Source organism: Cetorhinus maximus, chromosome 17, assembly GCF_964194155.1.
Source record: "Cetorhinus maximus chromosome 17, sCetMax3.hap1.1, whole genome shotgun sequence".
NCBI classification, from domain to species: domain Eukaryota; kingdom Metazoa; phylum Chordata; class Chondrichthyes; order Lamniformes; family Cetorhinidae; genus Cetorhinus; species Cetorhinus maximus.
Window position 1 is genome coordinate 89,128,952 of NC_135895.1, and position 20,864 is coordinate 89,149,815.

The 20,864-nt window shown below is 44.3% G+C and overlaps 1 protein-coding gene and 1 long non-coding RNA gene across 2 annotated transcripts in view; one reads left to right on the top strand and one right to left on the bottom strand.

Annotated features, from left to right (window-relative positions):
* Positions 1-19,343, bottom strand: part of LOC144692562 (uncharacterized) — an 82,336-nt gene extending 62,993 nt beyond the window's left edge. The window contains exon 1 of the long non-coding RNA XR_013579348.1: positions 19,203-19,343. This is a non-coding gene — a long non-coding RNA (uncharacterized LOC144692562). The remainder of the gene's footprint in view (positions 1-19,202) is intronic.
* qsox1 (quiescin Q6 sulfhydryl oxidase 1) overlaps positions 1-20,864 on the top strand; it is a 118,117-nt gene that overhangs the window by 2,170 nt on the left and 95,083 nt on the right. The gene's annotated exons all lie outside the window — the stretch shown is intronic.

A 20,864-nucleotide genomic window follows, 5' to 3' on the forward strand; every position in this document is an offset into this window, starting at 1 on the left:
AAGCAACCTATTTGTGCAATGAAAGAATCCACAAATGGTCATTGGACTAATAGCCAGTTAATCAGCTCTATTGGTAATGGCTGACGGAAAACTGTTGGCCATGACACAGGAGAACTTCTTATTCTTCCATGGGATCCTGTTCATCTCAAAAGGCAGACAGAACCTCAGTTTAACTTCTCAACCAAAGGATCACATGTCTGACATTGGAGCACTCACTTGGTGCTGCAGATGTGAAAACACACACAAGTTAGACCTCAGCTGCTTTCCTCCATTCAACGCTTCATCCGTCTTTAAATTATAACTTTCCACATTAACTACCACCTTTTACTGACAATTAAAATAGTTCCATTGTGAGTACTGCCTTGGGTAATGCCAGTTATTTTGTATGCTTCCATGTTTGACTTCTCTCATTGAAAGAGGAGGAGGTGTCAGTTCTCAACCTTGCCATGTTTACAGAGGATGTCTCACCATCAGTATCCCCTTTTAAAGAGTGCATGTTATTAAAGGGTGAGCACATACTGTGGTGCATAATGATGCAGTAGCAAGCACATGAAGGGTTAGGGTTAGGGTAAACAATAGGAGCGCAGTCATGGTTGTGTGAACCATTCAATGTGCTGCTTTCCACAGAGAGAAAAGATTGAGCTGGTGGTGTTATAATGCATATATAATGCTACTCTTGAATCTTAAGCATACTCACAAATATCACATGTAGCACAATTTTACAAAGATTTTTTTAAAACTTAGAATGTTGTTGAGAGTCCTTTAAACAGCTGTGAGAATTTAAGTTACCAAGAGCTGAGATTATTTGGAGAAAAGCTATTTGCCATCACTGTATGGTATTTGATAGTAATGTTGCTACATGTTGACAGCCTCATTAATCCCAGTTTGACGTCAGCTCCGCTCCTTCAGCTGGTAACAGTCAGTAGAGCTGAAAGTCTGGAGGCTGCTGTCAGCCGTTAACCACCGAAAACTGTCAGAATCCATTCCTGAAGGTGCTTTAACGTCTGCAAACGTTGTTTTGTTTCTTGTAAAAAATTTATTTCGCAATCCAAAATCAGGGATTGTGCCAGCTCCAGAAACATCAACTACTGTACTTTACCAACGGAACCAAACAGTGAGTTAGAAATAAGGGCACGGTTACAGCACTAGTGGTGGACTAGGCTTCCTTTGTCAGTCCCAATTGAAGCAGCTAAGAGTAAAAAGGAGAGAAGGATCCCATACCTTTCTAAGTGTTTTGGAATAGAAGGACATGTTACAGTGCACACGGCTGCTTGGAGTTGGTCAGATGAAAGGCAACGAAGAAGCATTACATGTTTCAGTGGAAGATTTTGCAGTTTAACATAACCAGCTTGATTGTTTTGGCAGGATAGATTAACCTTGGAAGGAGTGCAGCGCAGATTCAGCAGAATGTTACTCGGACTCCAAGGTTTAGATTATGAGTAGAGGTCGTTATAAGCGCAGGGGTAGGCCAATATTCCCTGAAGCTTAAACATTAACAGATAATTTGATTGAGGCTTTTAGGGATTTTGAATGGATTTAATAAGGTAAATAGAAAGAAATATTTTCCTCCTGGTGGGAGTGTCTAGATCTAGGGAACATAACCTTAAAATTAGGAGAAAAGCTAGGAAACCTTTCTTCATGCAAAGCTTAGTTTCTAGGAACTTTCTCCCATAAAAAGCACTATATGCCAGCTCAATTAATAATTTTAAATCTGAGATTAATAGATTTTTGCTGGTCAAGGGTATTGAGGGATATGGATAGGGTATTGGTGAGACTGTACCTAGAGTACAGTGTACATACGGTTTTGGTCTCCTTACTTAAAGATGGATATACATGCATTCGAAGCAGTTCAGAGAAGGTTCACTTGGCCGATTCCTGGGTTGAAGGGATTGTCTTATCAGGAAAGGTTGAACAGGTTGGGTCTAAACTCTTCTTGGAGTTCAGAAGAATGAGTGGTGATCTTATTGAAACATATAAGATCATGTGTGGACTTGACAGGGTAGATACTGAGAGGATATTCCCTCATGGAGGAATCTAGAACTAGGGGGCACGATTTAAAAATAAGGAACTGAAGATGGAGATGAGGAGGATTTCTTCTCTGAGGGTTGTTAGTCTTTGGAATTCTCTTGCAGAGAGAGCAGTGGAAGCTGGGTCACTGGATATATTTAAGGCTGAGTTAGAGATATTTTTAGTCTACAAGGGAGTCAAAGGTTATTGGGGGGATGCAGACAGAAAAGTGGAGTTAGGCCACACTCAGATCAGCCATGATCTTATTGAATGGCACAGCAGACTCAATGGGCTGAATGGCCTACTCCTGCTCTTATAATGATCTTAGGGGGGAAGGGTGGAAGTATCTTGCTCTGATGCTCTGGTTTGACACAGGTTTCATGGAGCAACTGGCTTGTTCCTTGCTTGTTCATTTTTTATGTTTGTATGTAACTCACCTCAGGTTTTATCCAACCTTGACCTGAATCCAGAGATCCAGCATTGCTCCCTTGGCATTCAGGTGACAAGTACAAAATAAGGAATTATTTTGACGTACATAATTAAGGGATATTTCTCCAGGTGGGACAATGGGATGGGATCCACCACCCCCACCCCCACCACCCCCATCCCCATCCCCACCACCCCCATCCCCATCTCCACCACCCCCATCCCCACCCACAAATCAGGCCATCAGTCTGTGCTCACTGGTCCAATTGACACTCATTGGTTTAAATCCTTGAAGGGTTCACAAAAGGACTGTTGGAAGGCAAAATAAAATGTTGCCATCAAAAACACCAAACCTTAGGTAATAGCAATAAACAGCAGCATATAATTTCCTGCAATTGAGATTTAATTGAGTTTACCACATTAATCTGAATTACTAGTGTTCTGAATTCTGAGGTATCATAAGCAAGGACTAAATTTGTAAGTAAATTGTTCAAATATAATGTCAAACCCTTGGCTGAAGGTTTGGAGTAACAATTCATCAGAGATTTTGACCAGTGGGATACCCGCTGTCAGAAGCCCTTATACCTACCTGTGGATTTTGGGGTCATAACCGCCTTGATCACGTGACATTGGAAACAAAGATACCTATTTGAGTCATTTGTTAATGGAACCCACTGAGTGATCTCAGCTTGCTGAATCTCTGACAGTTTAATAATCTGCAGTGCCTGATCTGTCACTGATTCAGACTCCAGTTTAGGAGGCTGGATGCAGCATTAACAGTCTTGGCTTTGTGTCAGCTAACTAGATTGGACCTCTTTTCAACAGCTCATTTGCACGCCTGGTCAGCAGCCTTCTTAACCTCTTCCAGTCCACGCTATTGCCTAGTTTGTGCGACCTACAAAGGCTAATACTTTTCTGAGTCTGTATGAGACCTGCAGGCGGACTCCAATTAGTTTAGTTTATGACTCAACCATAAGATTCTGCTTCACATGCTTTTTTTTTGGGGTGAGATTCAATGGGCACCTCAATACTCTCCTGGAGCAAAGGTCTTTTTGAAATGGCTGTTCTGTACGGACTGTATTTGAATGCTCTAGCTTTCTTGGGTTCTGTATTGCAATGTTAGAAATAGCAATTAGGTTTGGTTTTATCCTTGCAATTTTGGTTCCTTCTACCCTGTCAGGTTCAGTTATTGCTTGGCATCGAATTATGATTCACCATTTTGTTGATTTGACTGTTGGCAGGACCACTTGAACATTGGAATGTGTACATGCTTGATTCAGGTTGGTTGCGATTTAAATTAGTGCAGGGAGGAGACCTGTTAATAATGAGATTAGGGGATGTGGACATGTTTTTTTTTCATTCACGGGATGTGGGCTTCACTGGCTGGGCCAGCATTTTTATTGCCCATCCCTACTTGCCCTTGAGAAGGTGGTGGTGAGCTGCCTTCTTGAACCGCTACAGTCCATGTGGTGTAGGTACACCCACAGTGCTGTTAGGGAGGGAGTTCCAGGATTTTGACCCAGCGACAGTGAAGGAACAGCGATATATTTCCAAGTCAGGTTGTTGAGTTACTTGGAGGGGATCCTTCAGGTGGTAGTGTTCCCATCTATCTGCTGCCCTTGTCCTTCTAGGTGGTAATGGCCGTGGGTTTGGAAGGTGCTGTCTAAGAAGCCTTGGTGAATTCCTGCAGTGCATCTTGTAGATGGTACACACTGCTGCTACTGTGCGTCAGTGGTGGAGGGAGTGAATGTTTGTGGATGTGGTGCCAATCAAGTGGGCTACTTTGTCCTGGATGGTGTCAAGCTTCTTGAGTGTTGTGTGAGCTGCACTCATCCAGGCAAGTGGGGAGTATTCCATCACATTCCTGACTTGTGCCTTGTAGATGGTGGACAGGCTTTGGGGAGTCAGGAGGTGAGTTACCTGTTGCAGGATTCCTAGCCTCTGACCTGCTCTTGTAGCCACAGTATTTATATGGCTAATCCAGTTCTGTTTCTGGTCAATGGTAACCCCCAGGATGTTGACAGTGATGGATTCAGTGATGGTAATGCCATTGAACATCAAGGGGTGATTGTTGGATTCTCTCTTGTTGGAGATTGCCTGGCACTTACGTGGCATCAATGTAATTTGCCACTTGTCAGCCCAAGCCTGGATATTGTCCAGGTCTTGCTGCATTTGGACAAGGACTGCTTCAGTATCTGAGGAGTCATGAATGGTGCTAAACATTGTGCAATCATCAGCAAACATCCCCACTTCCGACCTTATGATAGAAGGAAGGTCATTAATGAAGCAGCTGAAGATGATTGGGCCTAAGACACTACCCTGAGGAACTCCTGCAGTGATGTCCTGGAGCTGAGATGACTGACCTCCAACAGCCACAACCATCTTCTTTTGTGCTAGGTATGACTCCAATCAGCGAAGAGTTTTCCCCCTGATTCCCATTGACTCCAGTTTTGCTAGGGCCCTTGATGCCATACTCAGTCAAATGCTGCCTTAATATCAAGGGCAGTCACTCTCACCTCACCTCGGGAGTTCAGCTCTTTTGTCCGTGTTTGAACAAGGCTGTAATGAGGTCAGGAGCTGAGTGGCGCTGGCAGAACCCAAACTGGGCATCAGTGAGCAAGTTATTGCTAGGCAAGTGTCGCTTGATAGTACTGTCGATAACCCCCTCCATTATTTCACTGATGGTCGAGAGTAGACTGATGGAGCGGTAATTGGCCAGGTTGGATCGGTCCTCCTTTTTGTGCACGGGACATACCTGGGCAATTTTTCACATAGCCGGATAGATCCCAGTTTTGTAGCTGTACTGGAACAGCTTGGCCAGGGGCGCGGCAAGATCTGGAGCACAAGTCTTCAGTACTATTGTCAGAATATTGTCAGGGCCCATAGCCTTTGCAGTATCCAGTGCTTTCGGTTTCTTGATATTACATGTAGTGAATTGAATTGGCTGAAGACCGGCATCTGTGATGCTGGGGACTTTGGAGGAGGCTGAGGTGGATCAGCCACTCAGCAATTCTGGCTGAAGATTGTTGCGAATGCTTCAGACTTATCCTATGCACTGCTGTGCTGGGCCCCTCCATCATTGAGGATGGAACCTCCTCCTCCAGTGAGTTGTTTAATTGTTCACCACCATTCACGACTGGATGTGGCAGGACTGCAGAGCTTAGATCTGATCTGTTGGTTGTGGGATCGCTTAGCTCTGTCTATCATTTGCTGCTTATGCTGTTTGGCACGCAAGTAGTCCTGTGTTATAGCTTCACCAGGTTGACACCTCATTTTTAGGTATGCCTGGAGCTGCTCCTGGCACACCCTCCTGCACTCTTCATTGAACCAGGGTTGATCCCCTGGCTTGATGGTAATGGTAGAGTGGGGGATATGCCAGGCCATAAGGTTACAGATTGTGTTCATGTACAAGTCTGCTGCTGCTGATGTGCCACAGCACCTCAAGGATGCCCAGTCTTAAGTTGCTAGATCTGTTCGAAAGCTATCCCATTTAGCATGGTGGTAGTGCCACACAACACGATGGAGGGTATCCTCAATGTGACGGCAGGACTTTGTCTCCGCAGTGACTGTACAGTGGTCACTCCTACCAATACCTTCATGGACAGATGCATCTGCGGCAGGCAGGTTGGTGTGGATGAGGTCAAGTATGTTTTTCCTTCTTGTTAGGTCCCTCACCACCTGCCGCAGACCCAGTCTAGCAGCTATGTTATTTAGGAGTCAGCCAACTCAATCAGTAGTGGTGCTACCCAGCCACTTTTGGTGATGGACCTTGAAGTCCCCCACCCAGAGTACATCCTGCGCCCTTGCTACCCTCAGTGCTTCCTCCATGTGATGTTCAACATGGAGGACCACTGATTCATCAGCTGAGGGAGGGTGGTATGTAATAATCAGGAAGTTTCCTTACCCACATTTGACCTGATGCCATGAGACTTCATGGGTTCTGGAGTCGATGTTGAGGACTCCCAGGACAACTCCCTCCTGACTGTATACCACTGTGCCGCCACCTCTGCTGGGTTTGTCCTGACCCATACCCAGGGATGATGATGGTGGTGTCTGGGACATTATCTGTAAGATATGATTCCGCGAGGATGACTTTGTCAGGCTGTTGTTTGACTAGTCTGTGTGACAGCTCTCCCAATTTTGGCACTAGCCCCCAGGTGTTAGTAAGAAGGACTTTGCAGGGTTGACAGAGCTGAGATTGCTGTTGTCGTTTCCGGTGCCTAGGTCAATGCCGGGTGGTCCGTTCGGTTTCATTGATACAAACAAGAGCACAACATCTACTCCAGTTCTAATGACTTGTACTAAAGGCTTCATTTTATCTTCTTTCATCCCTCTCTGCTGATGGCATGTTCCTAATGATGAGAGTTGCATGTGTTAAACCTTATGCAGGATCATTGCCTTGTTATGTTTGATCCAAGTCTGAAGTCCAAGCCACTACTGGATAGAACCTCTCACGATTTGGCTCTGCAATTTTTGTACTAATCAACACACCAGACTGAAGTACAAAATAGGAAAGGGAAATATGAAGAGCCAACTCTAATGTAATCTAATGAGCCTCTGGTGTAACACCCATCCCAAACAAGCACCACTTAACCCACTTCAGCAATACACTTAGTCTATTAATAAGCAAACATGCAATTAAAGCAATGAAGTGAAAACAGATCCATGGGAAAAAAAGAGGTGGAACATTGCATTGAAAAAAGTTAAGGAGCAATTTGACCACTCACTGTGCAGCAAGTGCATAATTACAGGTGCCACTAGTGAGCAATTTATCCTGATTAAACATTCCTGGCAAGCCCTTGACAACAGCTCCCTGCAGTGAATGCTGTGATTTGTTAGCTCAAACAGAAAAGGCGGAAGTAAGTTTGCTAACCCTGAGGGCTAATTTGCAGGTTTCATCACAATATTTCTTGCCTCCAACTGAACCATTATTTTTCCATGTCCAAAATCTCTATGCTTGATAAATGAAAGTCTTCAAAGAAAATGAAAAAATACACAGGTAACTTTAGATTTTTCTTCAAGGTTGCTTTCTGCAGTGTTCTGGTGATTGTTCGCTAATTCCTGAAGACTCCAGGTCAGTTCTGGAGAGTTGGTAACCAGAAGTCATCCATCAAGTAAATAGATAAGAGGCAGGCACTGGGATTAACGTCACATCTGGGGGTTACAACATGAAAGTTGAGTAACTGTGGAGCAACCATTTGCCACTAGCTCACTGCCACAGACTGGCAGCTCAAAGGAGCAATATGGACACCAGGCCTGGACGTCCAGTTAACTCTCAGAGGAGGTGAAGTTTATGGAACTGTATGCTCAAACTACAGTGTTTAATCCTATATATAAAGATGCACTCCCCCCGGTATCTGTCTCCAGATGCTTCAACTAAAGACTCTAAATTTCTTTTTTCACTGGTTTTGATTATAGGGAATAAGTTTTGGGGGATTCAAGTGCATTTTAAAGAGTTGGGATAGTAAGTTGAGGACACTCTCCAACCACCCTCAGCAGAGAGGACAAATGGCTTGTTCCCACGCTCTGTGAATCTTGTGCAGCTGCTGGCAAACACTTGAAAGCAAGAGGCACTCATGGTCCTACTGCAGAGATGTGAGCACGTCATCTAGTTTGTGCAGTGCAGTGCTGAGAGAACTGTACTGTCAGATGAGACGTTAAACTGAGGCCTCACCTGCCCTCTCATGTCGATGTAAAAGATCCCATAGCACTATTCTGAAGACGAGCAGGGGAGTTCTCCCTGGTGTCCTGGCCAATATTTTTTCCTCAAACCAATATCACTATAGGCAGATTATCTGGTCTATATCACATTGTTTTTTTATGGGACCTCACAGTGCTCAAATTGGCTGCCATGTTTCCAAAATTACAACAATAACTGTGAAATACTTAATTGACTGTAAGGTGTTTTGGAGTGTCCTGCAGTTATGAAATGCACTTTATAAATACAAGTTCTTTCTTTCTGCTTGGTGCTCCCCCAAATCAGCACAGATTAGATTGGTTACTGGGGTACTGTGGTACTGTCATTCCCAGTACCAGAATGTCACATTATGAACTTTCAGGCAATACTTTGAAAAATCAGATACAAACAAGCTGTTGAAATGGCTGCCACAATTCATGTGGCCTTTAGCCTGTGGGCTACAGGCAGTATCAAGTATTTGGTGAATACCTAGTTAAATATGAACATGGATGACTGTGAGGTACCTTTATCTGTGGAATTCACATACCTCTGTTTAAGAATGGACCAATATAGTGGAGTTTCCAGACTGCCTGTCTCCATGAACAAAAGGAAAGATCAAAACTCAATTTGTGGCAGATGGAAGTGAATAGCCATTATCAACCTCCCATTGTATCATGATGACCTCCCCCTTCCAAACTAGATTTGGCGGGCTTCAGAAGTGATAACGAATAACACAGGATGTGGAATCAGCAGGAACACCATACCTTATTTGGAAAAGGCCTTGAGCTTGTAAAAAGTCACATGGTGAGACAGTCATGTTTGCTTTGTCTGTTTTAAAAAATCAGCTAAGATCAGTTTGCAGATCAGATCCCGCAGAGACCATCAGCTCAGCTAGTCTGTGAAGCAGACTCAGAAACTAGCTGCAAGACATCAAACAGCCAAAGTACATAGGAGGAGAGAGCACTGACACTTTTGTGCTGAGGTTGTCAGCTGAGACCAAGTTATACTACGACTCAGATCTTGTGCTTACCCATTCGGCCTAGGAACTGTCAAGGGCAGGGAGACAGACATTTTAATTTAACCCACTCATCAGGAAAGTGACAAGATCAGAAGCGATGCTGGCTTTTCACCCATCTGAAGCTAATGGAGAGTCATATCTGACAGCATGTTCTAACTAATGCTGTAAATTTCTCGCCCGAAGAGTTAGGTTGAAATTGCCTCCAAAGTATCACCTTCACCATTGTCCCAGTTGCCTCGAGCTTTTTCGTGCTGACTCATAAAGTCCAGGAAAGCCTCAGTGTTTTGTCAGTCTGTTCTGTGCCTCAGACAAAGTGGATTGAGAAATAGACTGGGACTGAGTGCCTGATGGCTAAAGTGGTGCAAAATGAGCCCGGCTTCCCCCTGCTGATGAGCATCCAGTGACCCCTGCTGGAAGTTGCTTTTGGAGATGTTGGGTGAGGATGGGAACCACGTGTGGCTTTGCTCTCGTGGCCAACTCCCAGCCAGCAATTGTGGCCTCGGCTCTTGTGTGGGAAAAGATGTGTGAGAAGCCGAGGGCCTGAAGCCAGCAACTAACAGAAGCCAGCTTTTTCAGCAGAGGGAATTTGTAAGGCTGACAGGATAACCCTTTTAAAATTCAGAAAAGGATTTGACAGTGACAACTTCAGATGGTAAGGTTGGCTAATGCTGAAAGCCACAGTATAACTATATTTACACAGGGTAAACTTTGATGCTCTGTGTGATGGCTTGAAAATATAAACAGCAGTTCCTCACACAGTCCTAGACATGGGCAGTGCCAACATATCAACACACAAGGGACAATATATCAACACACCATCCTGACCTGGAGATATATCACCGTTCCTTCAATGTCATTGGGTCAAAATCCTGGAACTCCCTTCCTAACAGCACTGTGGGTGTATCTCCACCACATGGACTGCAGCGGTTCAAGAAGGCAGCTCACCACCACCTTCTCAAGAGCAATTAGGGATGGGCAATAAATGCTGGCCTAGCCAGCGATGCCCATATCCCATGAATGAATAAAAAAAAATTCCTCTTCCTTGGTACATGCCAATGTAAAGTGCTCATTAAGTTCTTCAACCACACCTTCTGCCTGACAATAGATCTCCATGTAGGTTCCTAATTGATCCCACTGCTCCTCTGACAACCCTCTTACTGTCAAAATGCTTACAGATGACCTTTTGTTTCCCTTTAATTCAGGCACTGTATCTTTGTTCCTCATATTCCCTTCCTTATTTCTCTGTTCTACTTATGTATTATCAAGCAGACATCAGTCATATGTCCCTTTTTCTGCTTTATCTAACTCTTTCGTCGTCTAGGGAGTTCTGACTTTGATTACCCTCCCTTCCTTTCTTATGTAAATGAACTTAGATTGCACCTGAACCATCTCCACTTTAAAGCCACCCATTGTTTGATTGTATTTCTACCTGTCAGCTTTTGACTTCAGTTTACCCAGGCCAGATCCTTCATCAATTTGCTGAAACTACCTTCCTGCAGTTAAGAATTTTAATTCCATATTGCTCCTTGTCCTTCTCCATAACTAATCTAAACTTTATGATATGATGATCACTCTTTTCCGAGATGCTCCACCATTGTGACATTCTACACTTGACCCATTTTGTTTCCTAGGACTGGGTCCATCAATGCCTCCTTCCTCATTGGGCAAAAAACATAGAATCATGAAAGTTCTCCTATCCTTCACATAATCAATGCCCTGTTGAACATTGGGGTTGTTAAAGTCTTCCATTACGATTACTCTATAGGTCATGTACTCCTCAATAATTTCCCTGCAAGTCTACGAAGCTATCTGCTTCCCATTATCTGGGGCCTCTAAAATACACCATGTAGGTCCTTTGTTGTTTCCAAATGGATTATGTCTCTGATCCCTCAAGGGCGTTCGTTCTTTCCAGCTCTGTAATATTTTACTTAATCAAAATGTCTATCCTTTTTTCTTTCTTCCCTATCTTTCCTGAATACCTTGTGGCCAGGAATATGAAGCATCTAACCCTTGACTTTATTTGACCCAGGTCTCACATTGCATCATATTTCTATGTTCCCAAAGTTATTAACCGCACCTTGGGCAGAATTTCACATACCACCCCCGTCCCCCCAAAACAGCTGGCAGGTTTGTGGGTTACAGGGTTGAGGCAGGTGGGGGGCAGTGGTGACCATAAAATTTCTTGGATGGCCTTCCCACCGGGTTCCCACCCACCTCGATCTCTCTGCAACCCCAATGCAACTCTCTGGCAAGCTTGGATGAGCAAGCCCTAGATCCGCCCGCCCCTACATCAATTAAGTGGACAATTATTGGCCGCTTAAGAGCTGTTTCCCGCCCAGCCTCAATTTTCAGGAAGGTGTTCGGTGGCGGTGGGGGTGGGGTGGGGCGGGGAAGCCCGAAAATGAACCATGTGGGGGGGGGTTAATGGTGGGGGGAGGTGGAGGGAGGTGTTTGCCTCCATCAGCAGCCCCTTTTTAACCATGGGCGCCCCCTCAAAAGGCCTCTCTACCCCCACCCACGGCCTCTCTACCAACACCCTCTGCCCTCTCTGCCTGCTCCCCTGGGCCTCAGCTCCCTCCCCTGCCCTGAGAACCCCACGCTTCCCTGGTCCTGGACTCCTGGGACTTAGTTCTCTGAGGATTGCATGCAGTCCCAGTCCTGCTCACTGCAGGGACTAGAGAGCCATCAGCCAATCAGATTGGCTGGCAGGTCTCTGAGGCAGGACTTCCTCCCCGAGTGAGGGGCGGAAGTCCCGTTTCCAGTCAATTAACGGTTGTTGGAGCGTGAAATCATTGCAGGGCAGGCAGTATCAGCAGGGATGTCTTCTCAGCCGACTCTCTGGATGGCGGGAAGGGAACCCCTGCCATCCTAAAAATCCTGGCCTTTGTGTACTTACACAAATACATTCCAAACCTATCATGGACTTTTAAAAAAATATCTTCTATGATCCGACTAATTCTAACTCTGTCTCTCCCAGTCCTCTGTGCACCTTGTTTCTACTTTTTGATACTATATCTTCATGGCCGCCAAACTAGTTTAAACCCTTCGCCACAGCAGTCAATAACCTCCCCCCAAGGTTATTGGTCCCAGTTCTGTTCAGGTGCAACCCCTCCATTTTGAACAAGTTTATTCTGCCGAAGACCTGGTCTCCAATATCCCAGGCACCTGAAGGCCTCTATCATGCACTGAATCTCTAGCCATACCTGCCATATCCTCCAATTTCCATTACCACCAATGCATGGCACTGGAAGTAATCCAAAGATTAAAAGACCTGCTTTTTTTCAAGATGAAGTCAAAACTGAAGTCAATAGGAATGAGGAAGAACCATACCTAGCATAAATGAAATGGATGTTGGAGGCCAATCATTTCAGCTCCAGGACATCACTGCAGGCGTTCCTCAGGGTAGTGTCCTAGGCCCAACCATCTTCAGCTGCTTCATCAATGACCTTCCCTCCATCATAAGGTCAGAATTGTTCATTGATGATTGCACCATTTTCAGTGCCATTTGGAACTCCTCAGATACTGAAGCAGCCTGTACCAGTATACAGCAAGACCTGGAGAACATTCACACTTGGGCTAATAAGTGGCAAGTAACATTTGCGCCACACAAGTGTCAGGTAATGACCATCTCCAACAAGAGAGAATTTAATCATTCAGTGACATTCAATGACATAATTGCAGAAAACCCCAACATCAAAATCTTGAGGATCACCATTAACCAGAAATGTAACTGGACTAGCTATATAAACACTGTGGCTACAATACCAGGTCAGAGGCTGGGAATTCCATGGTAAGTAACTCACCTTCTGATTCCCCAAAGTCTGTCCACCATCTACAAGACATAAGACACGGTGTGATGGGATACTCTCCACTTGCCTGAATGAGTGCAGCACTAACAATGCACAAGAAACTCAACACTTTCCTGGACAAAGCAACCTGCTTGATTGACACCCCATCCACTACCTTAAATATTAACTCTCTCCACTGTCAGTGTTCAGTGACAGCAGTGTGCGCCATCTACAAGATTCACTGCAGTAACTCGATAAGGTTCCTTCAAAAGCACTTTCCAAACCCTGGCAGCCTCTAATATCTGGAAGGACAAGGGCAGCAGGCCCTTGGGAGCACTACCAGCTGCAAGCTCCTGAGTCGCCCTGGAACTGTGGTGATTGACCTCCAAGTACTACAACCATCTTTCTTTGTGCTAGGTATGACTCCAACCAGCAGAGAGTTTTCCCCCTGATTCCCATTGACTCCAGGCTTGCTAGGGCTCCTTGATGCCACACTTAGTCAAATGCTGCCTTGATCTCAAGGACAGCCACTCTCACTTCATCTCTGAAGTGTTTTATCCATATTTGAACCAAGGTTGTAATGAGGTCAGGAGCTGAGTGACCCTGGCAGAACCCAAAACTGAGCGTCTGTGAGCTGGTTATTGTTAAGCAAGTGCCGCTTGATACCACTGTTGATGACCCCTTCCATCATGTTACTAATGATGGAGAGTAGACTGATGTGGTGGTAATTGGCCGGCTTGGATTTGTCCTGTTTTTTGTGGACAGGACATACCTAGGCAACTTTCCAGATAGCCAGGTAGATGCCAGTGTTGTAGCTATACTGGAACAGCTTGGCTAGGGGCACAGCAAGTTCTGGAGCACAAGTCTTCAGTACTATTGCCAGAATGTTGACCGGGCCTATAGGCTTTGCAGTATCCAGTGCCTACAGCCGTTTCTTGATATCTCATGGAGTGAATCGAATTGACTGAAGACTGGCATCTGTGATGCTGGGAACCTTTGGGGAAGAGCCAAAATGGAACATCCATTTGGCACTTCTGGCTGAAGATTGCATCAAATGCTTTAGCCTTATCATTTGCATTGATGTGCTGGGCTCCCCCATCATTGAAAATGAGGATATTTGTGGAGCCTCCTCTTCCTCCAGTGAGTTGTTTAATTGTCCTCCACCATTCACGACTGGATGTGGCAGGACTGCAGAGCTTATATCTGATCTGTTGGTTTTGGAATCATTTAGTTCTGTCTATCACTTGCTGCTTTTGCTGTTTGGCACGCAAGTAGTCCTGTGTTGTAGCTTCACCAGGTTGGCACCTCATTTTTAGGTATGCCTGGTGCTGCTCCTGGCATGCCCTCCTGCTCTCTTCGTTGAACCAGTGTTGATCCCTGGCTTGGTGGTGATGGTAGGGTGCGGGATATGCTGGGCCATGAGGCTACAGATTGTGGTTGAGTACAATTCTGCTGATGGCCACAGCGCCTCATGGTTGCCCAACCTTGAGTTGTTAAATCTGTTCGAAAACTATCCCAATCAGCACGGTGGCAGTGCCACACAACACGATGGACGATCTCCTCGATGTGAAGACGGGACTTCGTCTCCACAAGGACTGTGTGGTGGGTCATCAGGATGGAGAGTTAAAGATGTGTTCGTATTTTAACTACCTGCTTAAAGCTATGTCAGTGTCCATCTCAACATTCTTCAGTGAAGACATCAGTGGTGCTGTACAGTTTTCTCTTAATGATTCTGAATCGTGGGCTGAGTTGGATTGCTTGTACCCGAGGGTGAATGAGAGGCCTGAACTCAAGAGGTCCTGGATTTTGGACCAAAAGCCTTCTTCCAATATTAGCATTGGCATGAGCCGGAGGGTGGGCGGCAGGCTGCTGCCTACCACGATCGATTCCACGTCGTTGCACACATCCTGCTCCCCCATACGTGGCACATTTTCCCACTGCAGTTCCAAAATAATTCATCGGTTGTCAGATGCTTTGGGATATCCTGAAAACATGATAAAATACGACATGGTGCAAACTCTCTCTTAAGGCTGCAATACCCCTGTGTAAGGTGTGGTATGTAATACAGAGAGAGACTCTTTCTGTGTACATTTATATAATCATAACCTGTGAATTAATAGGGTACAATAACTGTTCTTTATTCTTACAAGACAAACCTAACATTCATTTGTTACGGGATCTGTATCATGTGACAAGAAGAGATGAGAAAACAAGATTACCGGATGATTAAAGGATCAAGTAACAGAAAGGGGAAGGATTACTGAGGGGCATTCAGATCTGTACCGCTGATTATCTGTATGGATTAGGGTACATTTAGCATGCCCTAGTTACCAGTATTTTCACCCCAGTAATGGTCCTCTCAAGCTTGATCTGTGTCACATTCTAAAAGTGTAGCCCAAGTATTGTTCCATACAAGGCTGCTGCTGTTTCTGGGCTCCACATGTGTCAAAGAGTCTACCTCTACGAACGGCAATAATCAAAACTCACAGATCAAAGTCTTCCAATAGAAACAGGATTATTTCTCCAGCAAGAGCAGTGAGTGGAGACTCTGTATAAAAGCCAAGACTTGTGGTCTCTCTCTATGCAGCTTTCTCTCTTTGTTGTTGGTGGATGTGATGCATAGTGACTGATGGCTGCGACTGAGTTGTGTGATCGAGACTGAGGTGCGGTTGGACTTTTCACTTTATACATTAACGATCTAGATGGAGGAACTGAGGGCATTCTGGCTAAGTTTGCAGATGATACAAAGATAGGTGGAGGGACAGGTAGTATTGAGAAGGCGGGGAGGCTGCATAAGAATTCGGACAGGTTAAGAGAATGGGCAAAGAAGTGGCAGATGGAATACAACGTGGGGCAGTGTGAGGTCATGCACTTTGGTAGGAAGAATAGAGGCATAGACTATTTTCTAAATGGGGAGAGAATTCAGAAATCTGGAGTGCAAAGAGACTTGGGAGTCCTAGTCCAGGATTCCCTTAAGGTTAACTTGCAGGTTGAGTCGGTAGTTAGGAAGGCAAATGCAATGTTGGCATTTATTTTGAGAGGACTAGAATTTAAAAGCAGGGATGTGCTGCCGAGGCTTTCTAAGGCTCTGGTCAGACCACATTTAGAATATTGTGAGCAATTTTGGGCCCCGTATCTAAGGAAAGATGTGCTGGCCCTGGAGAGGGTCCAGAGGAGGTTCATGAGTACGATCCCAGGAATGAAAGGCTTAACATATGAGGAACGTTTGAGGACTCTGGGTCTATACTTGATGGAGTTTAGAAGGATGAGGGGGGATCTGATTGAAACTTACAGAATACTGAAAGGCCTAGATAGAGTGGACGTGGGGAAGATGTTTCCATTAATAGGAGAGACTAGGACCCGAGGGCACAGCCTCAGAATAAAGGGAAGACCTTTTAGAACAGAGATAAGGAGAAACTTCTTTAGCCAGAGAGTGGTGAATCTATGGAATTCATTGCCACAGAAGGCTGTGGAGGCCAGGTCATTGAGTGTATTTAAGACCGAGATAGATAGGTTCTTGATTGGTAAGGGGATCAAAGGTTATGGGGAGAAGGCGGGAGAATGGGGTTGAGAAACTTATCAGCCATGATTGAATGGCGGAGCAGACTCGATGGGCTGAATGGCCTAACTTCTGCTCCTATGTCTTATGGTCTTATGGTCTTATGGACCATGTGATCGCAACCAAGGTACCTCTAGGTTCCAGTTTGTGTCGGATTTCCTTGCCGAGTTTTCCTGGCTTCTTGGTTTCTGTCACTGCCTCAATCTCGACTGGAGCAAAAACTCATCAACAGACAGCCATCTCATTTCTCAGTCGTGTAATCTTTCTGTGCGCAAACATTTGTCCACTGCAGTTCAAATATAATTCATTGGGTGCCAAGCTCTTTGGGATGTCCTGAAGACATGATAAAATATGACATGGTGCAAATTCCTTCTTAAGGCTGCAATATGCCTGAGTATGGTACGGTGTGCATTGCATAGAGACTGTTTCTGTGCACATTTATATAATCATACCCTGTGTAAAACAGTTCTTTATTCTTAAAGACTACACATTTGAGGGATTTGGGCAAAATTATAAATGAAGCAGCCTCCTTCCCATTCCTCCCATCTATCCGCTATGTAAGCACAATTGCAGAGTTCATCAGAGGGGTGGTTTACCCAGTGCTGTCAATGAGGACTGTGTGGAGATCCAGCATTTTGCTGGATCACCAAGTCCACCCACTTCAGTAGTGTGGTTTAACCGATGCTCTCAGTGAGACTGTGTGGAAAGGCTTGAAGTCCTCAAGGAGAGTAGAGTGGTTTAACTGGTGCTCTTCTTGAGGACTTCAGAGGCACAAATATGGCAAACAATTTAATAGTTGATTTTGCACAGTAGCTCTGCTTCTCCCTCACAGTAAGACTTGAATTCTGTTCTGTATCCATAGGTAGCAAGTCAGCTATTGCATGGGCTGAATGCAGGTCAGATAGTCAACTCACAATGCCAAACTAACACCTGTTATCAAAGAGCACCTCTACTCGCACTGACTTAGCAAGTCACCCTTCTTGCATCAGTGAAATTGCCCTACAATTAATGTTGTGGAAAGGTTTGTGGGCAAGACTCTCAAAGGAACTTCACTTGGCCTCCTTTCATTTCCATCTGATAGAAGCCATGGCAGAGGAAACTGCCTATTTACACAACCTCCATTATAGGTGTGAGGGAAGGGTGAAAGTCCATACAGTCCCCACCACATTAATGCCATTACAATGATGGTAGGTGGATACAGGCCAATATAGTTTGGACTGAGAGGCTGTTCCAGGAACGTAATGTCTAATAAACATTGAAGAACATCTTAACTTAGAAGGATAAATATTGGGAATCATCTGCCAGGAAGGATAGGAAAGACACAATATCAGGGATGTTCTAGGTAGGTTGGATGATATAACGGGAGAACCTTTGTGCTAGAAGGATGTGTTTAATCGGCTAAATGGGCCTTTCATTCGGCCTTAAAAATCACATTCTCTCTGTGCTGATGTTGGAGATGACCCTGCATTATGAAGAAGGCCTGGTCTACTTTCTGTTTTTGGTGAAAGAATTTTACTGTTCTTTCACCAGCAAGAGATGACATTTCCTGTCAGAATGGAATGCTGGTCAACAAAGTCAATGATCATCTCTCAATCTGGACAAATGGACCTTATTGACTGATACACAAGGACACAAGAATTAGGAGCGGGAGTAGGCCATTCAGCCCTTCAAGTTTTATAGTTTATTTCCTGAAAGCATTGTTTGTACTGCGTTTTAGGGATTGAGGTTTTAACCTCTTAATGTTGGAGGAACTGAGCACATTTAATATTAGGAGCTGGTGATGGTTACTCTCATAAATGCCGCACATTCAGACAACTTTTTGCATTGTGAATGGATGAAGGCTCTTGTCTTGTGTCCCGTGCTATGGTACAGAATGTCCATGGATAAAACAACTTGCAATGTAATTCATTAAGAGAGGCTATTGCCCTTCTATTTATGTAATCTGGGCTTGAATTTTTGACAGTTCTATTTTTAAAACTGTCAGATGACATTTTATTACTTTCTCCTGCTATTTATGTGATAGTGTTATATGCAGTGATAACATGAAGGTTATGAGAGGCCTGGATGTTATCAGCAACACTTCCGTCACATCCTGTTTATTAAGAAAACTTATGGAAGAGCCAAAGCCAACAGCCTAGGGCACCATGCAAGTCAAAAAGGGTAGGAGAAGAGAGAAGATAAATGTACCAGGCATCTGGATAGACGTCACAAAATCTCTAGGTTGTAAGATATTGTCCGTATACACGGGCAGTGTTTTCATTTTCAGGCAGGTACCGGTAATCCATATGTTTATTTTCTTTCCCAGTTATTCAACCTCCTTCATGCTTTTTCTTGTTTTATTTCCCCCTGAAGTTTGAGTTGATGGGAACACTTCCCTCTGAGTTCACCCAACAACAGATACACTGAACTCTTTATTGAAGCACCAGAGACCGACATTCAGTTACCAACTAAAGGTAAAAGTAGTGGGGTAGAATTTCCACTTTGAGTGCAATCAGGAAATTGCAGACAAAATGTGTTTGAAATTGTGCTGGTTAGGTTAAAGGTTCAAGGCCTCTACATGTGAGTAACCTGGTTTAACATCACTGACTAAAGTATTTAATAGTTTAGTTGGTGTACACTTGCTAGTTTCTTAGTTGATTAAATATTTTTGATAAGAAATAAAGCTTTTAAAATGTGCCTACTGAGGCCTGTGTGCCTAAGAGAATGAAGACAATTTGAAAAGCCTACCTGAACCAGAGCAATTGGCAGAATCTTGCAATTTCAATCTGAGGACATGGCCAGTCTTGTGACGAGTTGAACTTTGAACAAACATAAAAGATGCATAAGCCCCAATCGCAAATGGTTTTAGATGTAACTCACGTGTTTTAAATCCCCCAATTGTTTGCACTGCCATGGCTAATTCCACCTAGAATTTCATTCGGAGAACAAACAGGCATGAGACATTTTCTAGTTGGGCAGAGCACTTTAACAATCTCCTGAACCAAGAATCCACAGTATGTATGACGCTATTGAATCACTTCCACAGCTGTGTGTTCTTGACCAGCTTGTCCTTGATCTATCTCAAGCTGAAATCACCAAGGCCGTAAAGCAACTGTCTGTAGGTAAGTCTCTGGGTGCCGATGACATTCCACTTGAAGTATTCAAGTATGGAGGAACTCACATTGTTAGGAAACTCACAAACCTCATCATCTTAATCTGGTACCTGGGCATTGTGCGCCCCAAGGTTACAAGGATACTTCTGTTCTTCACCTGTACAAACGGAACAGAAGCAAGTCCATCCGTGATGATCATCGTGATATTTCATTTCTCTCCACAGCATGAAAAATTCTTGAAAGGGTTATTCTCAACAGTTGTCACTCATCTTATAAACTCGGTGTACTCAGGATCACTTTGTGACCTTTGTGCTGGATGAGGAACAGTCAACAAATGAAAAACCTAGAACTAGGGGTCACTGTTTAAAAATAAGGGGTCACCCATTTAAACAGATGAGGTGAAATCTTATCACTCCAGAAGTTTGAGAGTCTTTGGAACTCTCTCCATGAAAAGGCAGAGTCTTTAAATATCTTTAAGGCAGGTGTAGATAGTTGTGGTAAGCAAGGGAGTGATAGGTTATCAGGAGTAGGTGGGATGCAGATTGGAGGTTACTATCAGATCAGCCATGATCTTATTAAATGGTGGAGAAGTCTCGAGGGGCGGAATAGCCTACTCCTGCTCCTTGTTCGTATGTATCCATGTATGTATGTATATTCATTAAATTCAAGAAAATTCCTGCTAACTGCACAAAGACTTCTACAGGGTGTTTATTGACCTGACAAAGGCCTTTGACACAGTGAACAATGAAAGTGCTGTACAAATATGGCTGATCTGAAAAGATGATCAGAGTCATCTGCTTATTTCATGATGGCATGATGGCTAGTTTAATACAGAAAGGTGCCTCATCAGATGCCTTTCCTGTCACCAATGGCACAAAGTAAGGCTGCTTAATAGGTGCGGTTTTGTTTACCATCTACTTTTCAGTCTTGCTCTCGTATGCACTCAAAGAGCTCGACATAGGAGCACACATTCAGTTCGGGACAGATGGAAACCTCTTCAATCTGTAAAGCTTCAAGTCTCGCATAAAGATCACAGAATAACTACTAAGTGAACTCCTACTTCCCAACAACTATGCTCTCAGTGCAGGCTCTGGAGGACATCCAGTTACTTGTTCACTTTTTTCAAGGCTCAGAATACTTCGGCCTTACAATAAGTCTGAAAAAGACAGTGATTTTGTACCAGCTTGTCCCTGGCCACAAACTCCAAGACCCCATCGTCAAATCAATTATACAGCCCTCAACTCAGTTTAGAAGTTCTGCTATCTTGGGAGTATCCTCTCCAACAACACCATGTTGG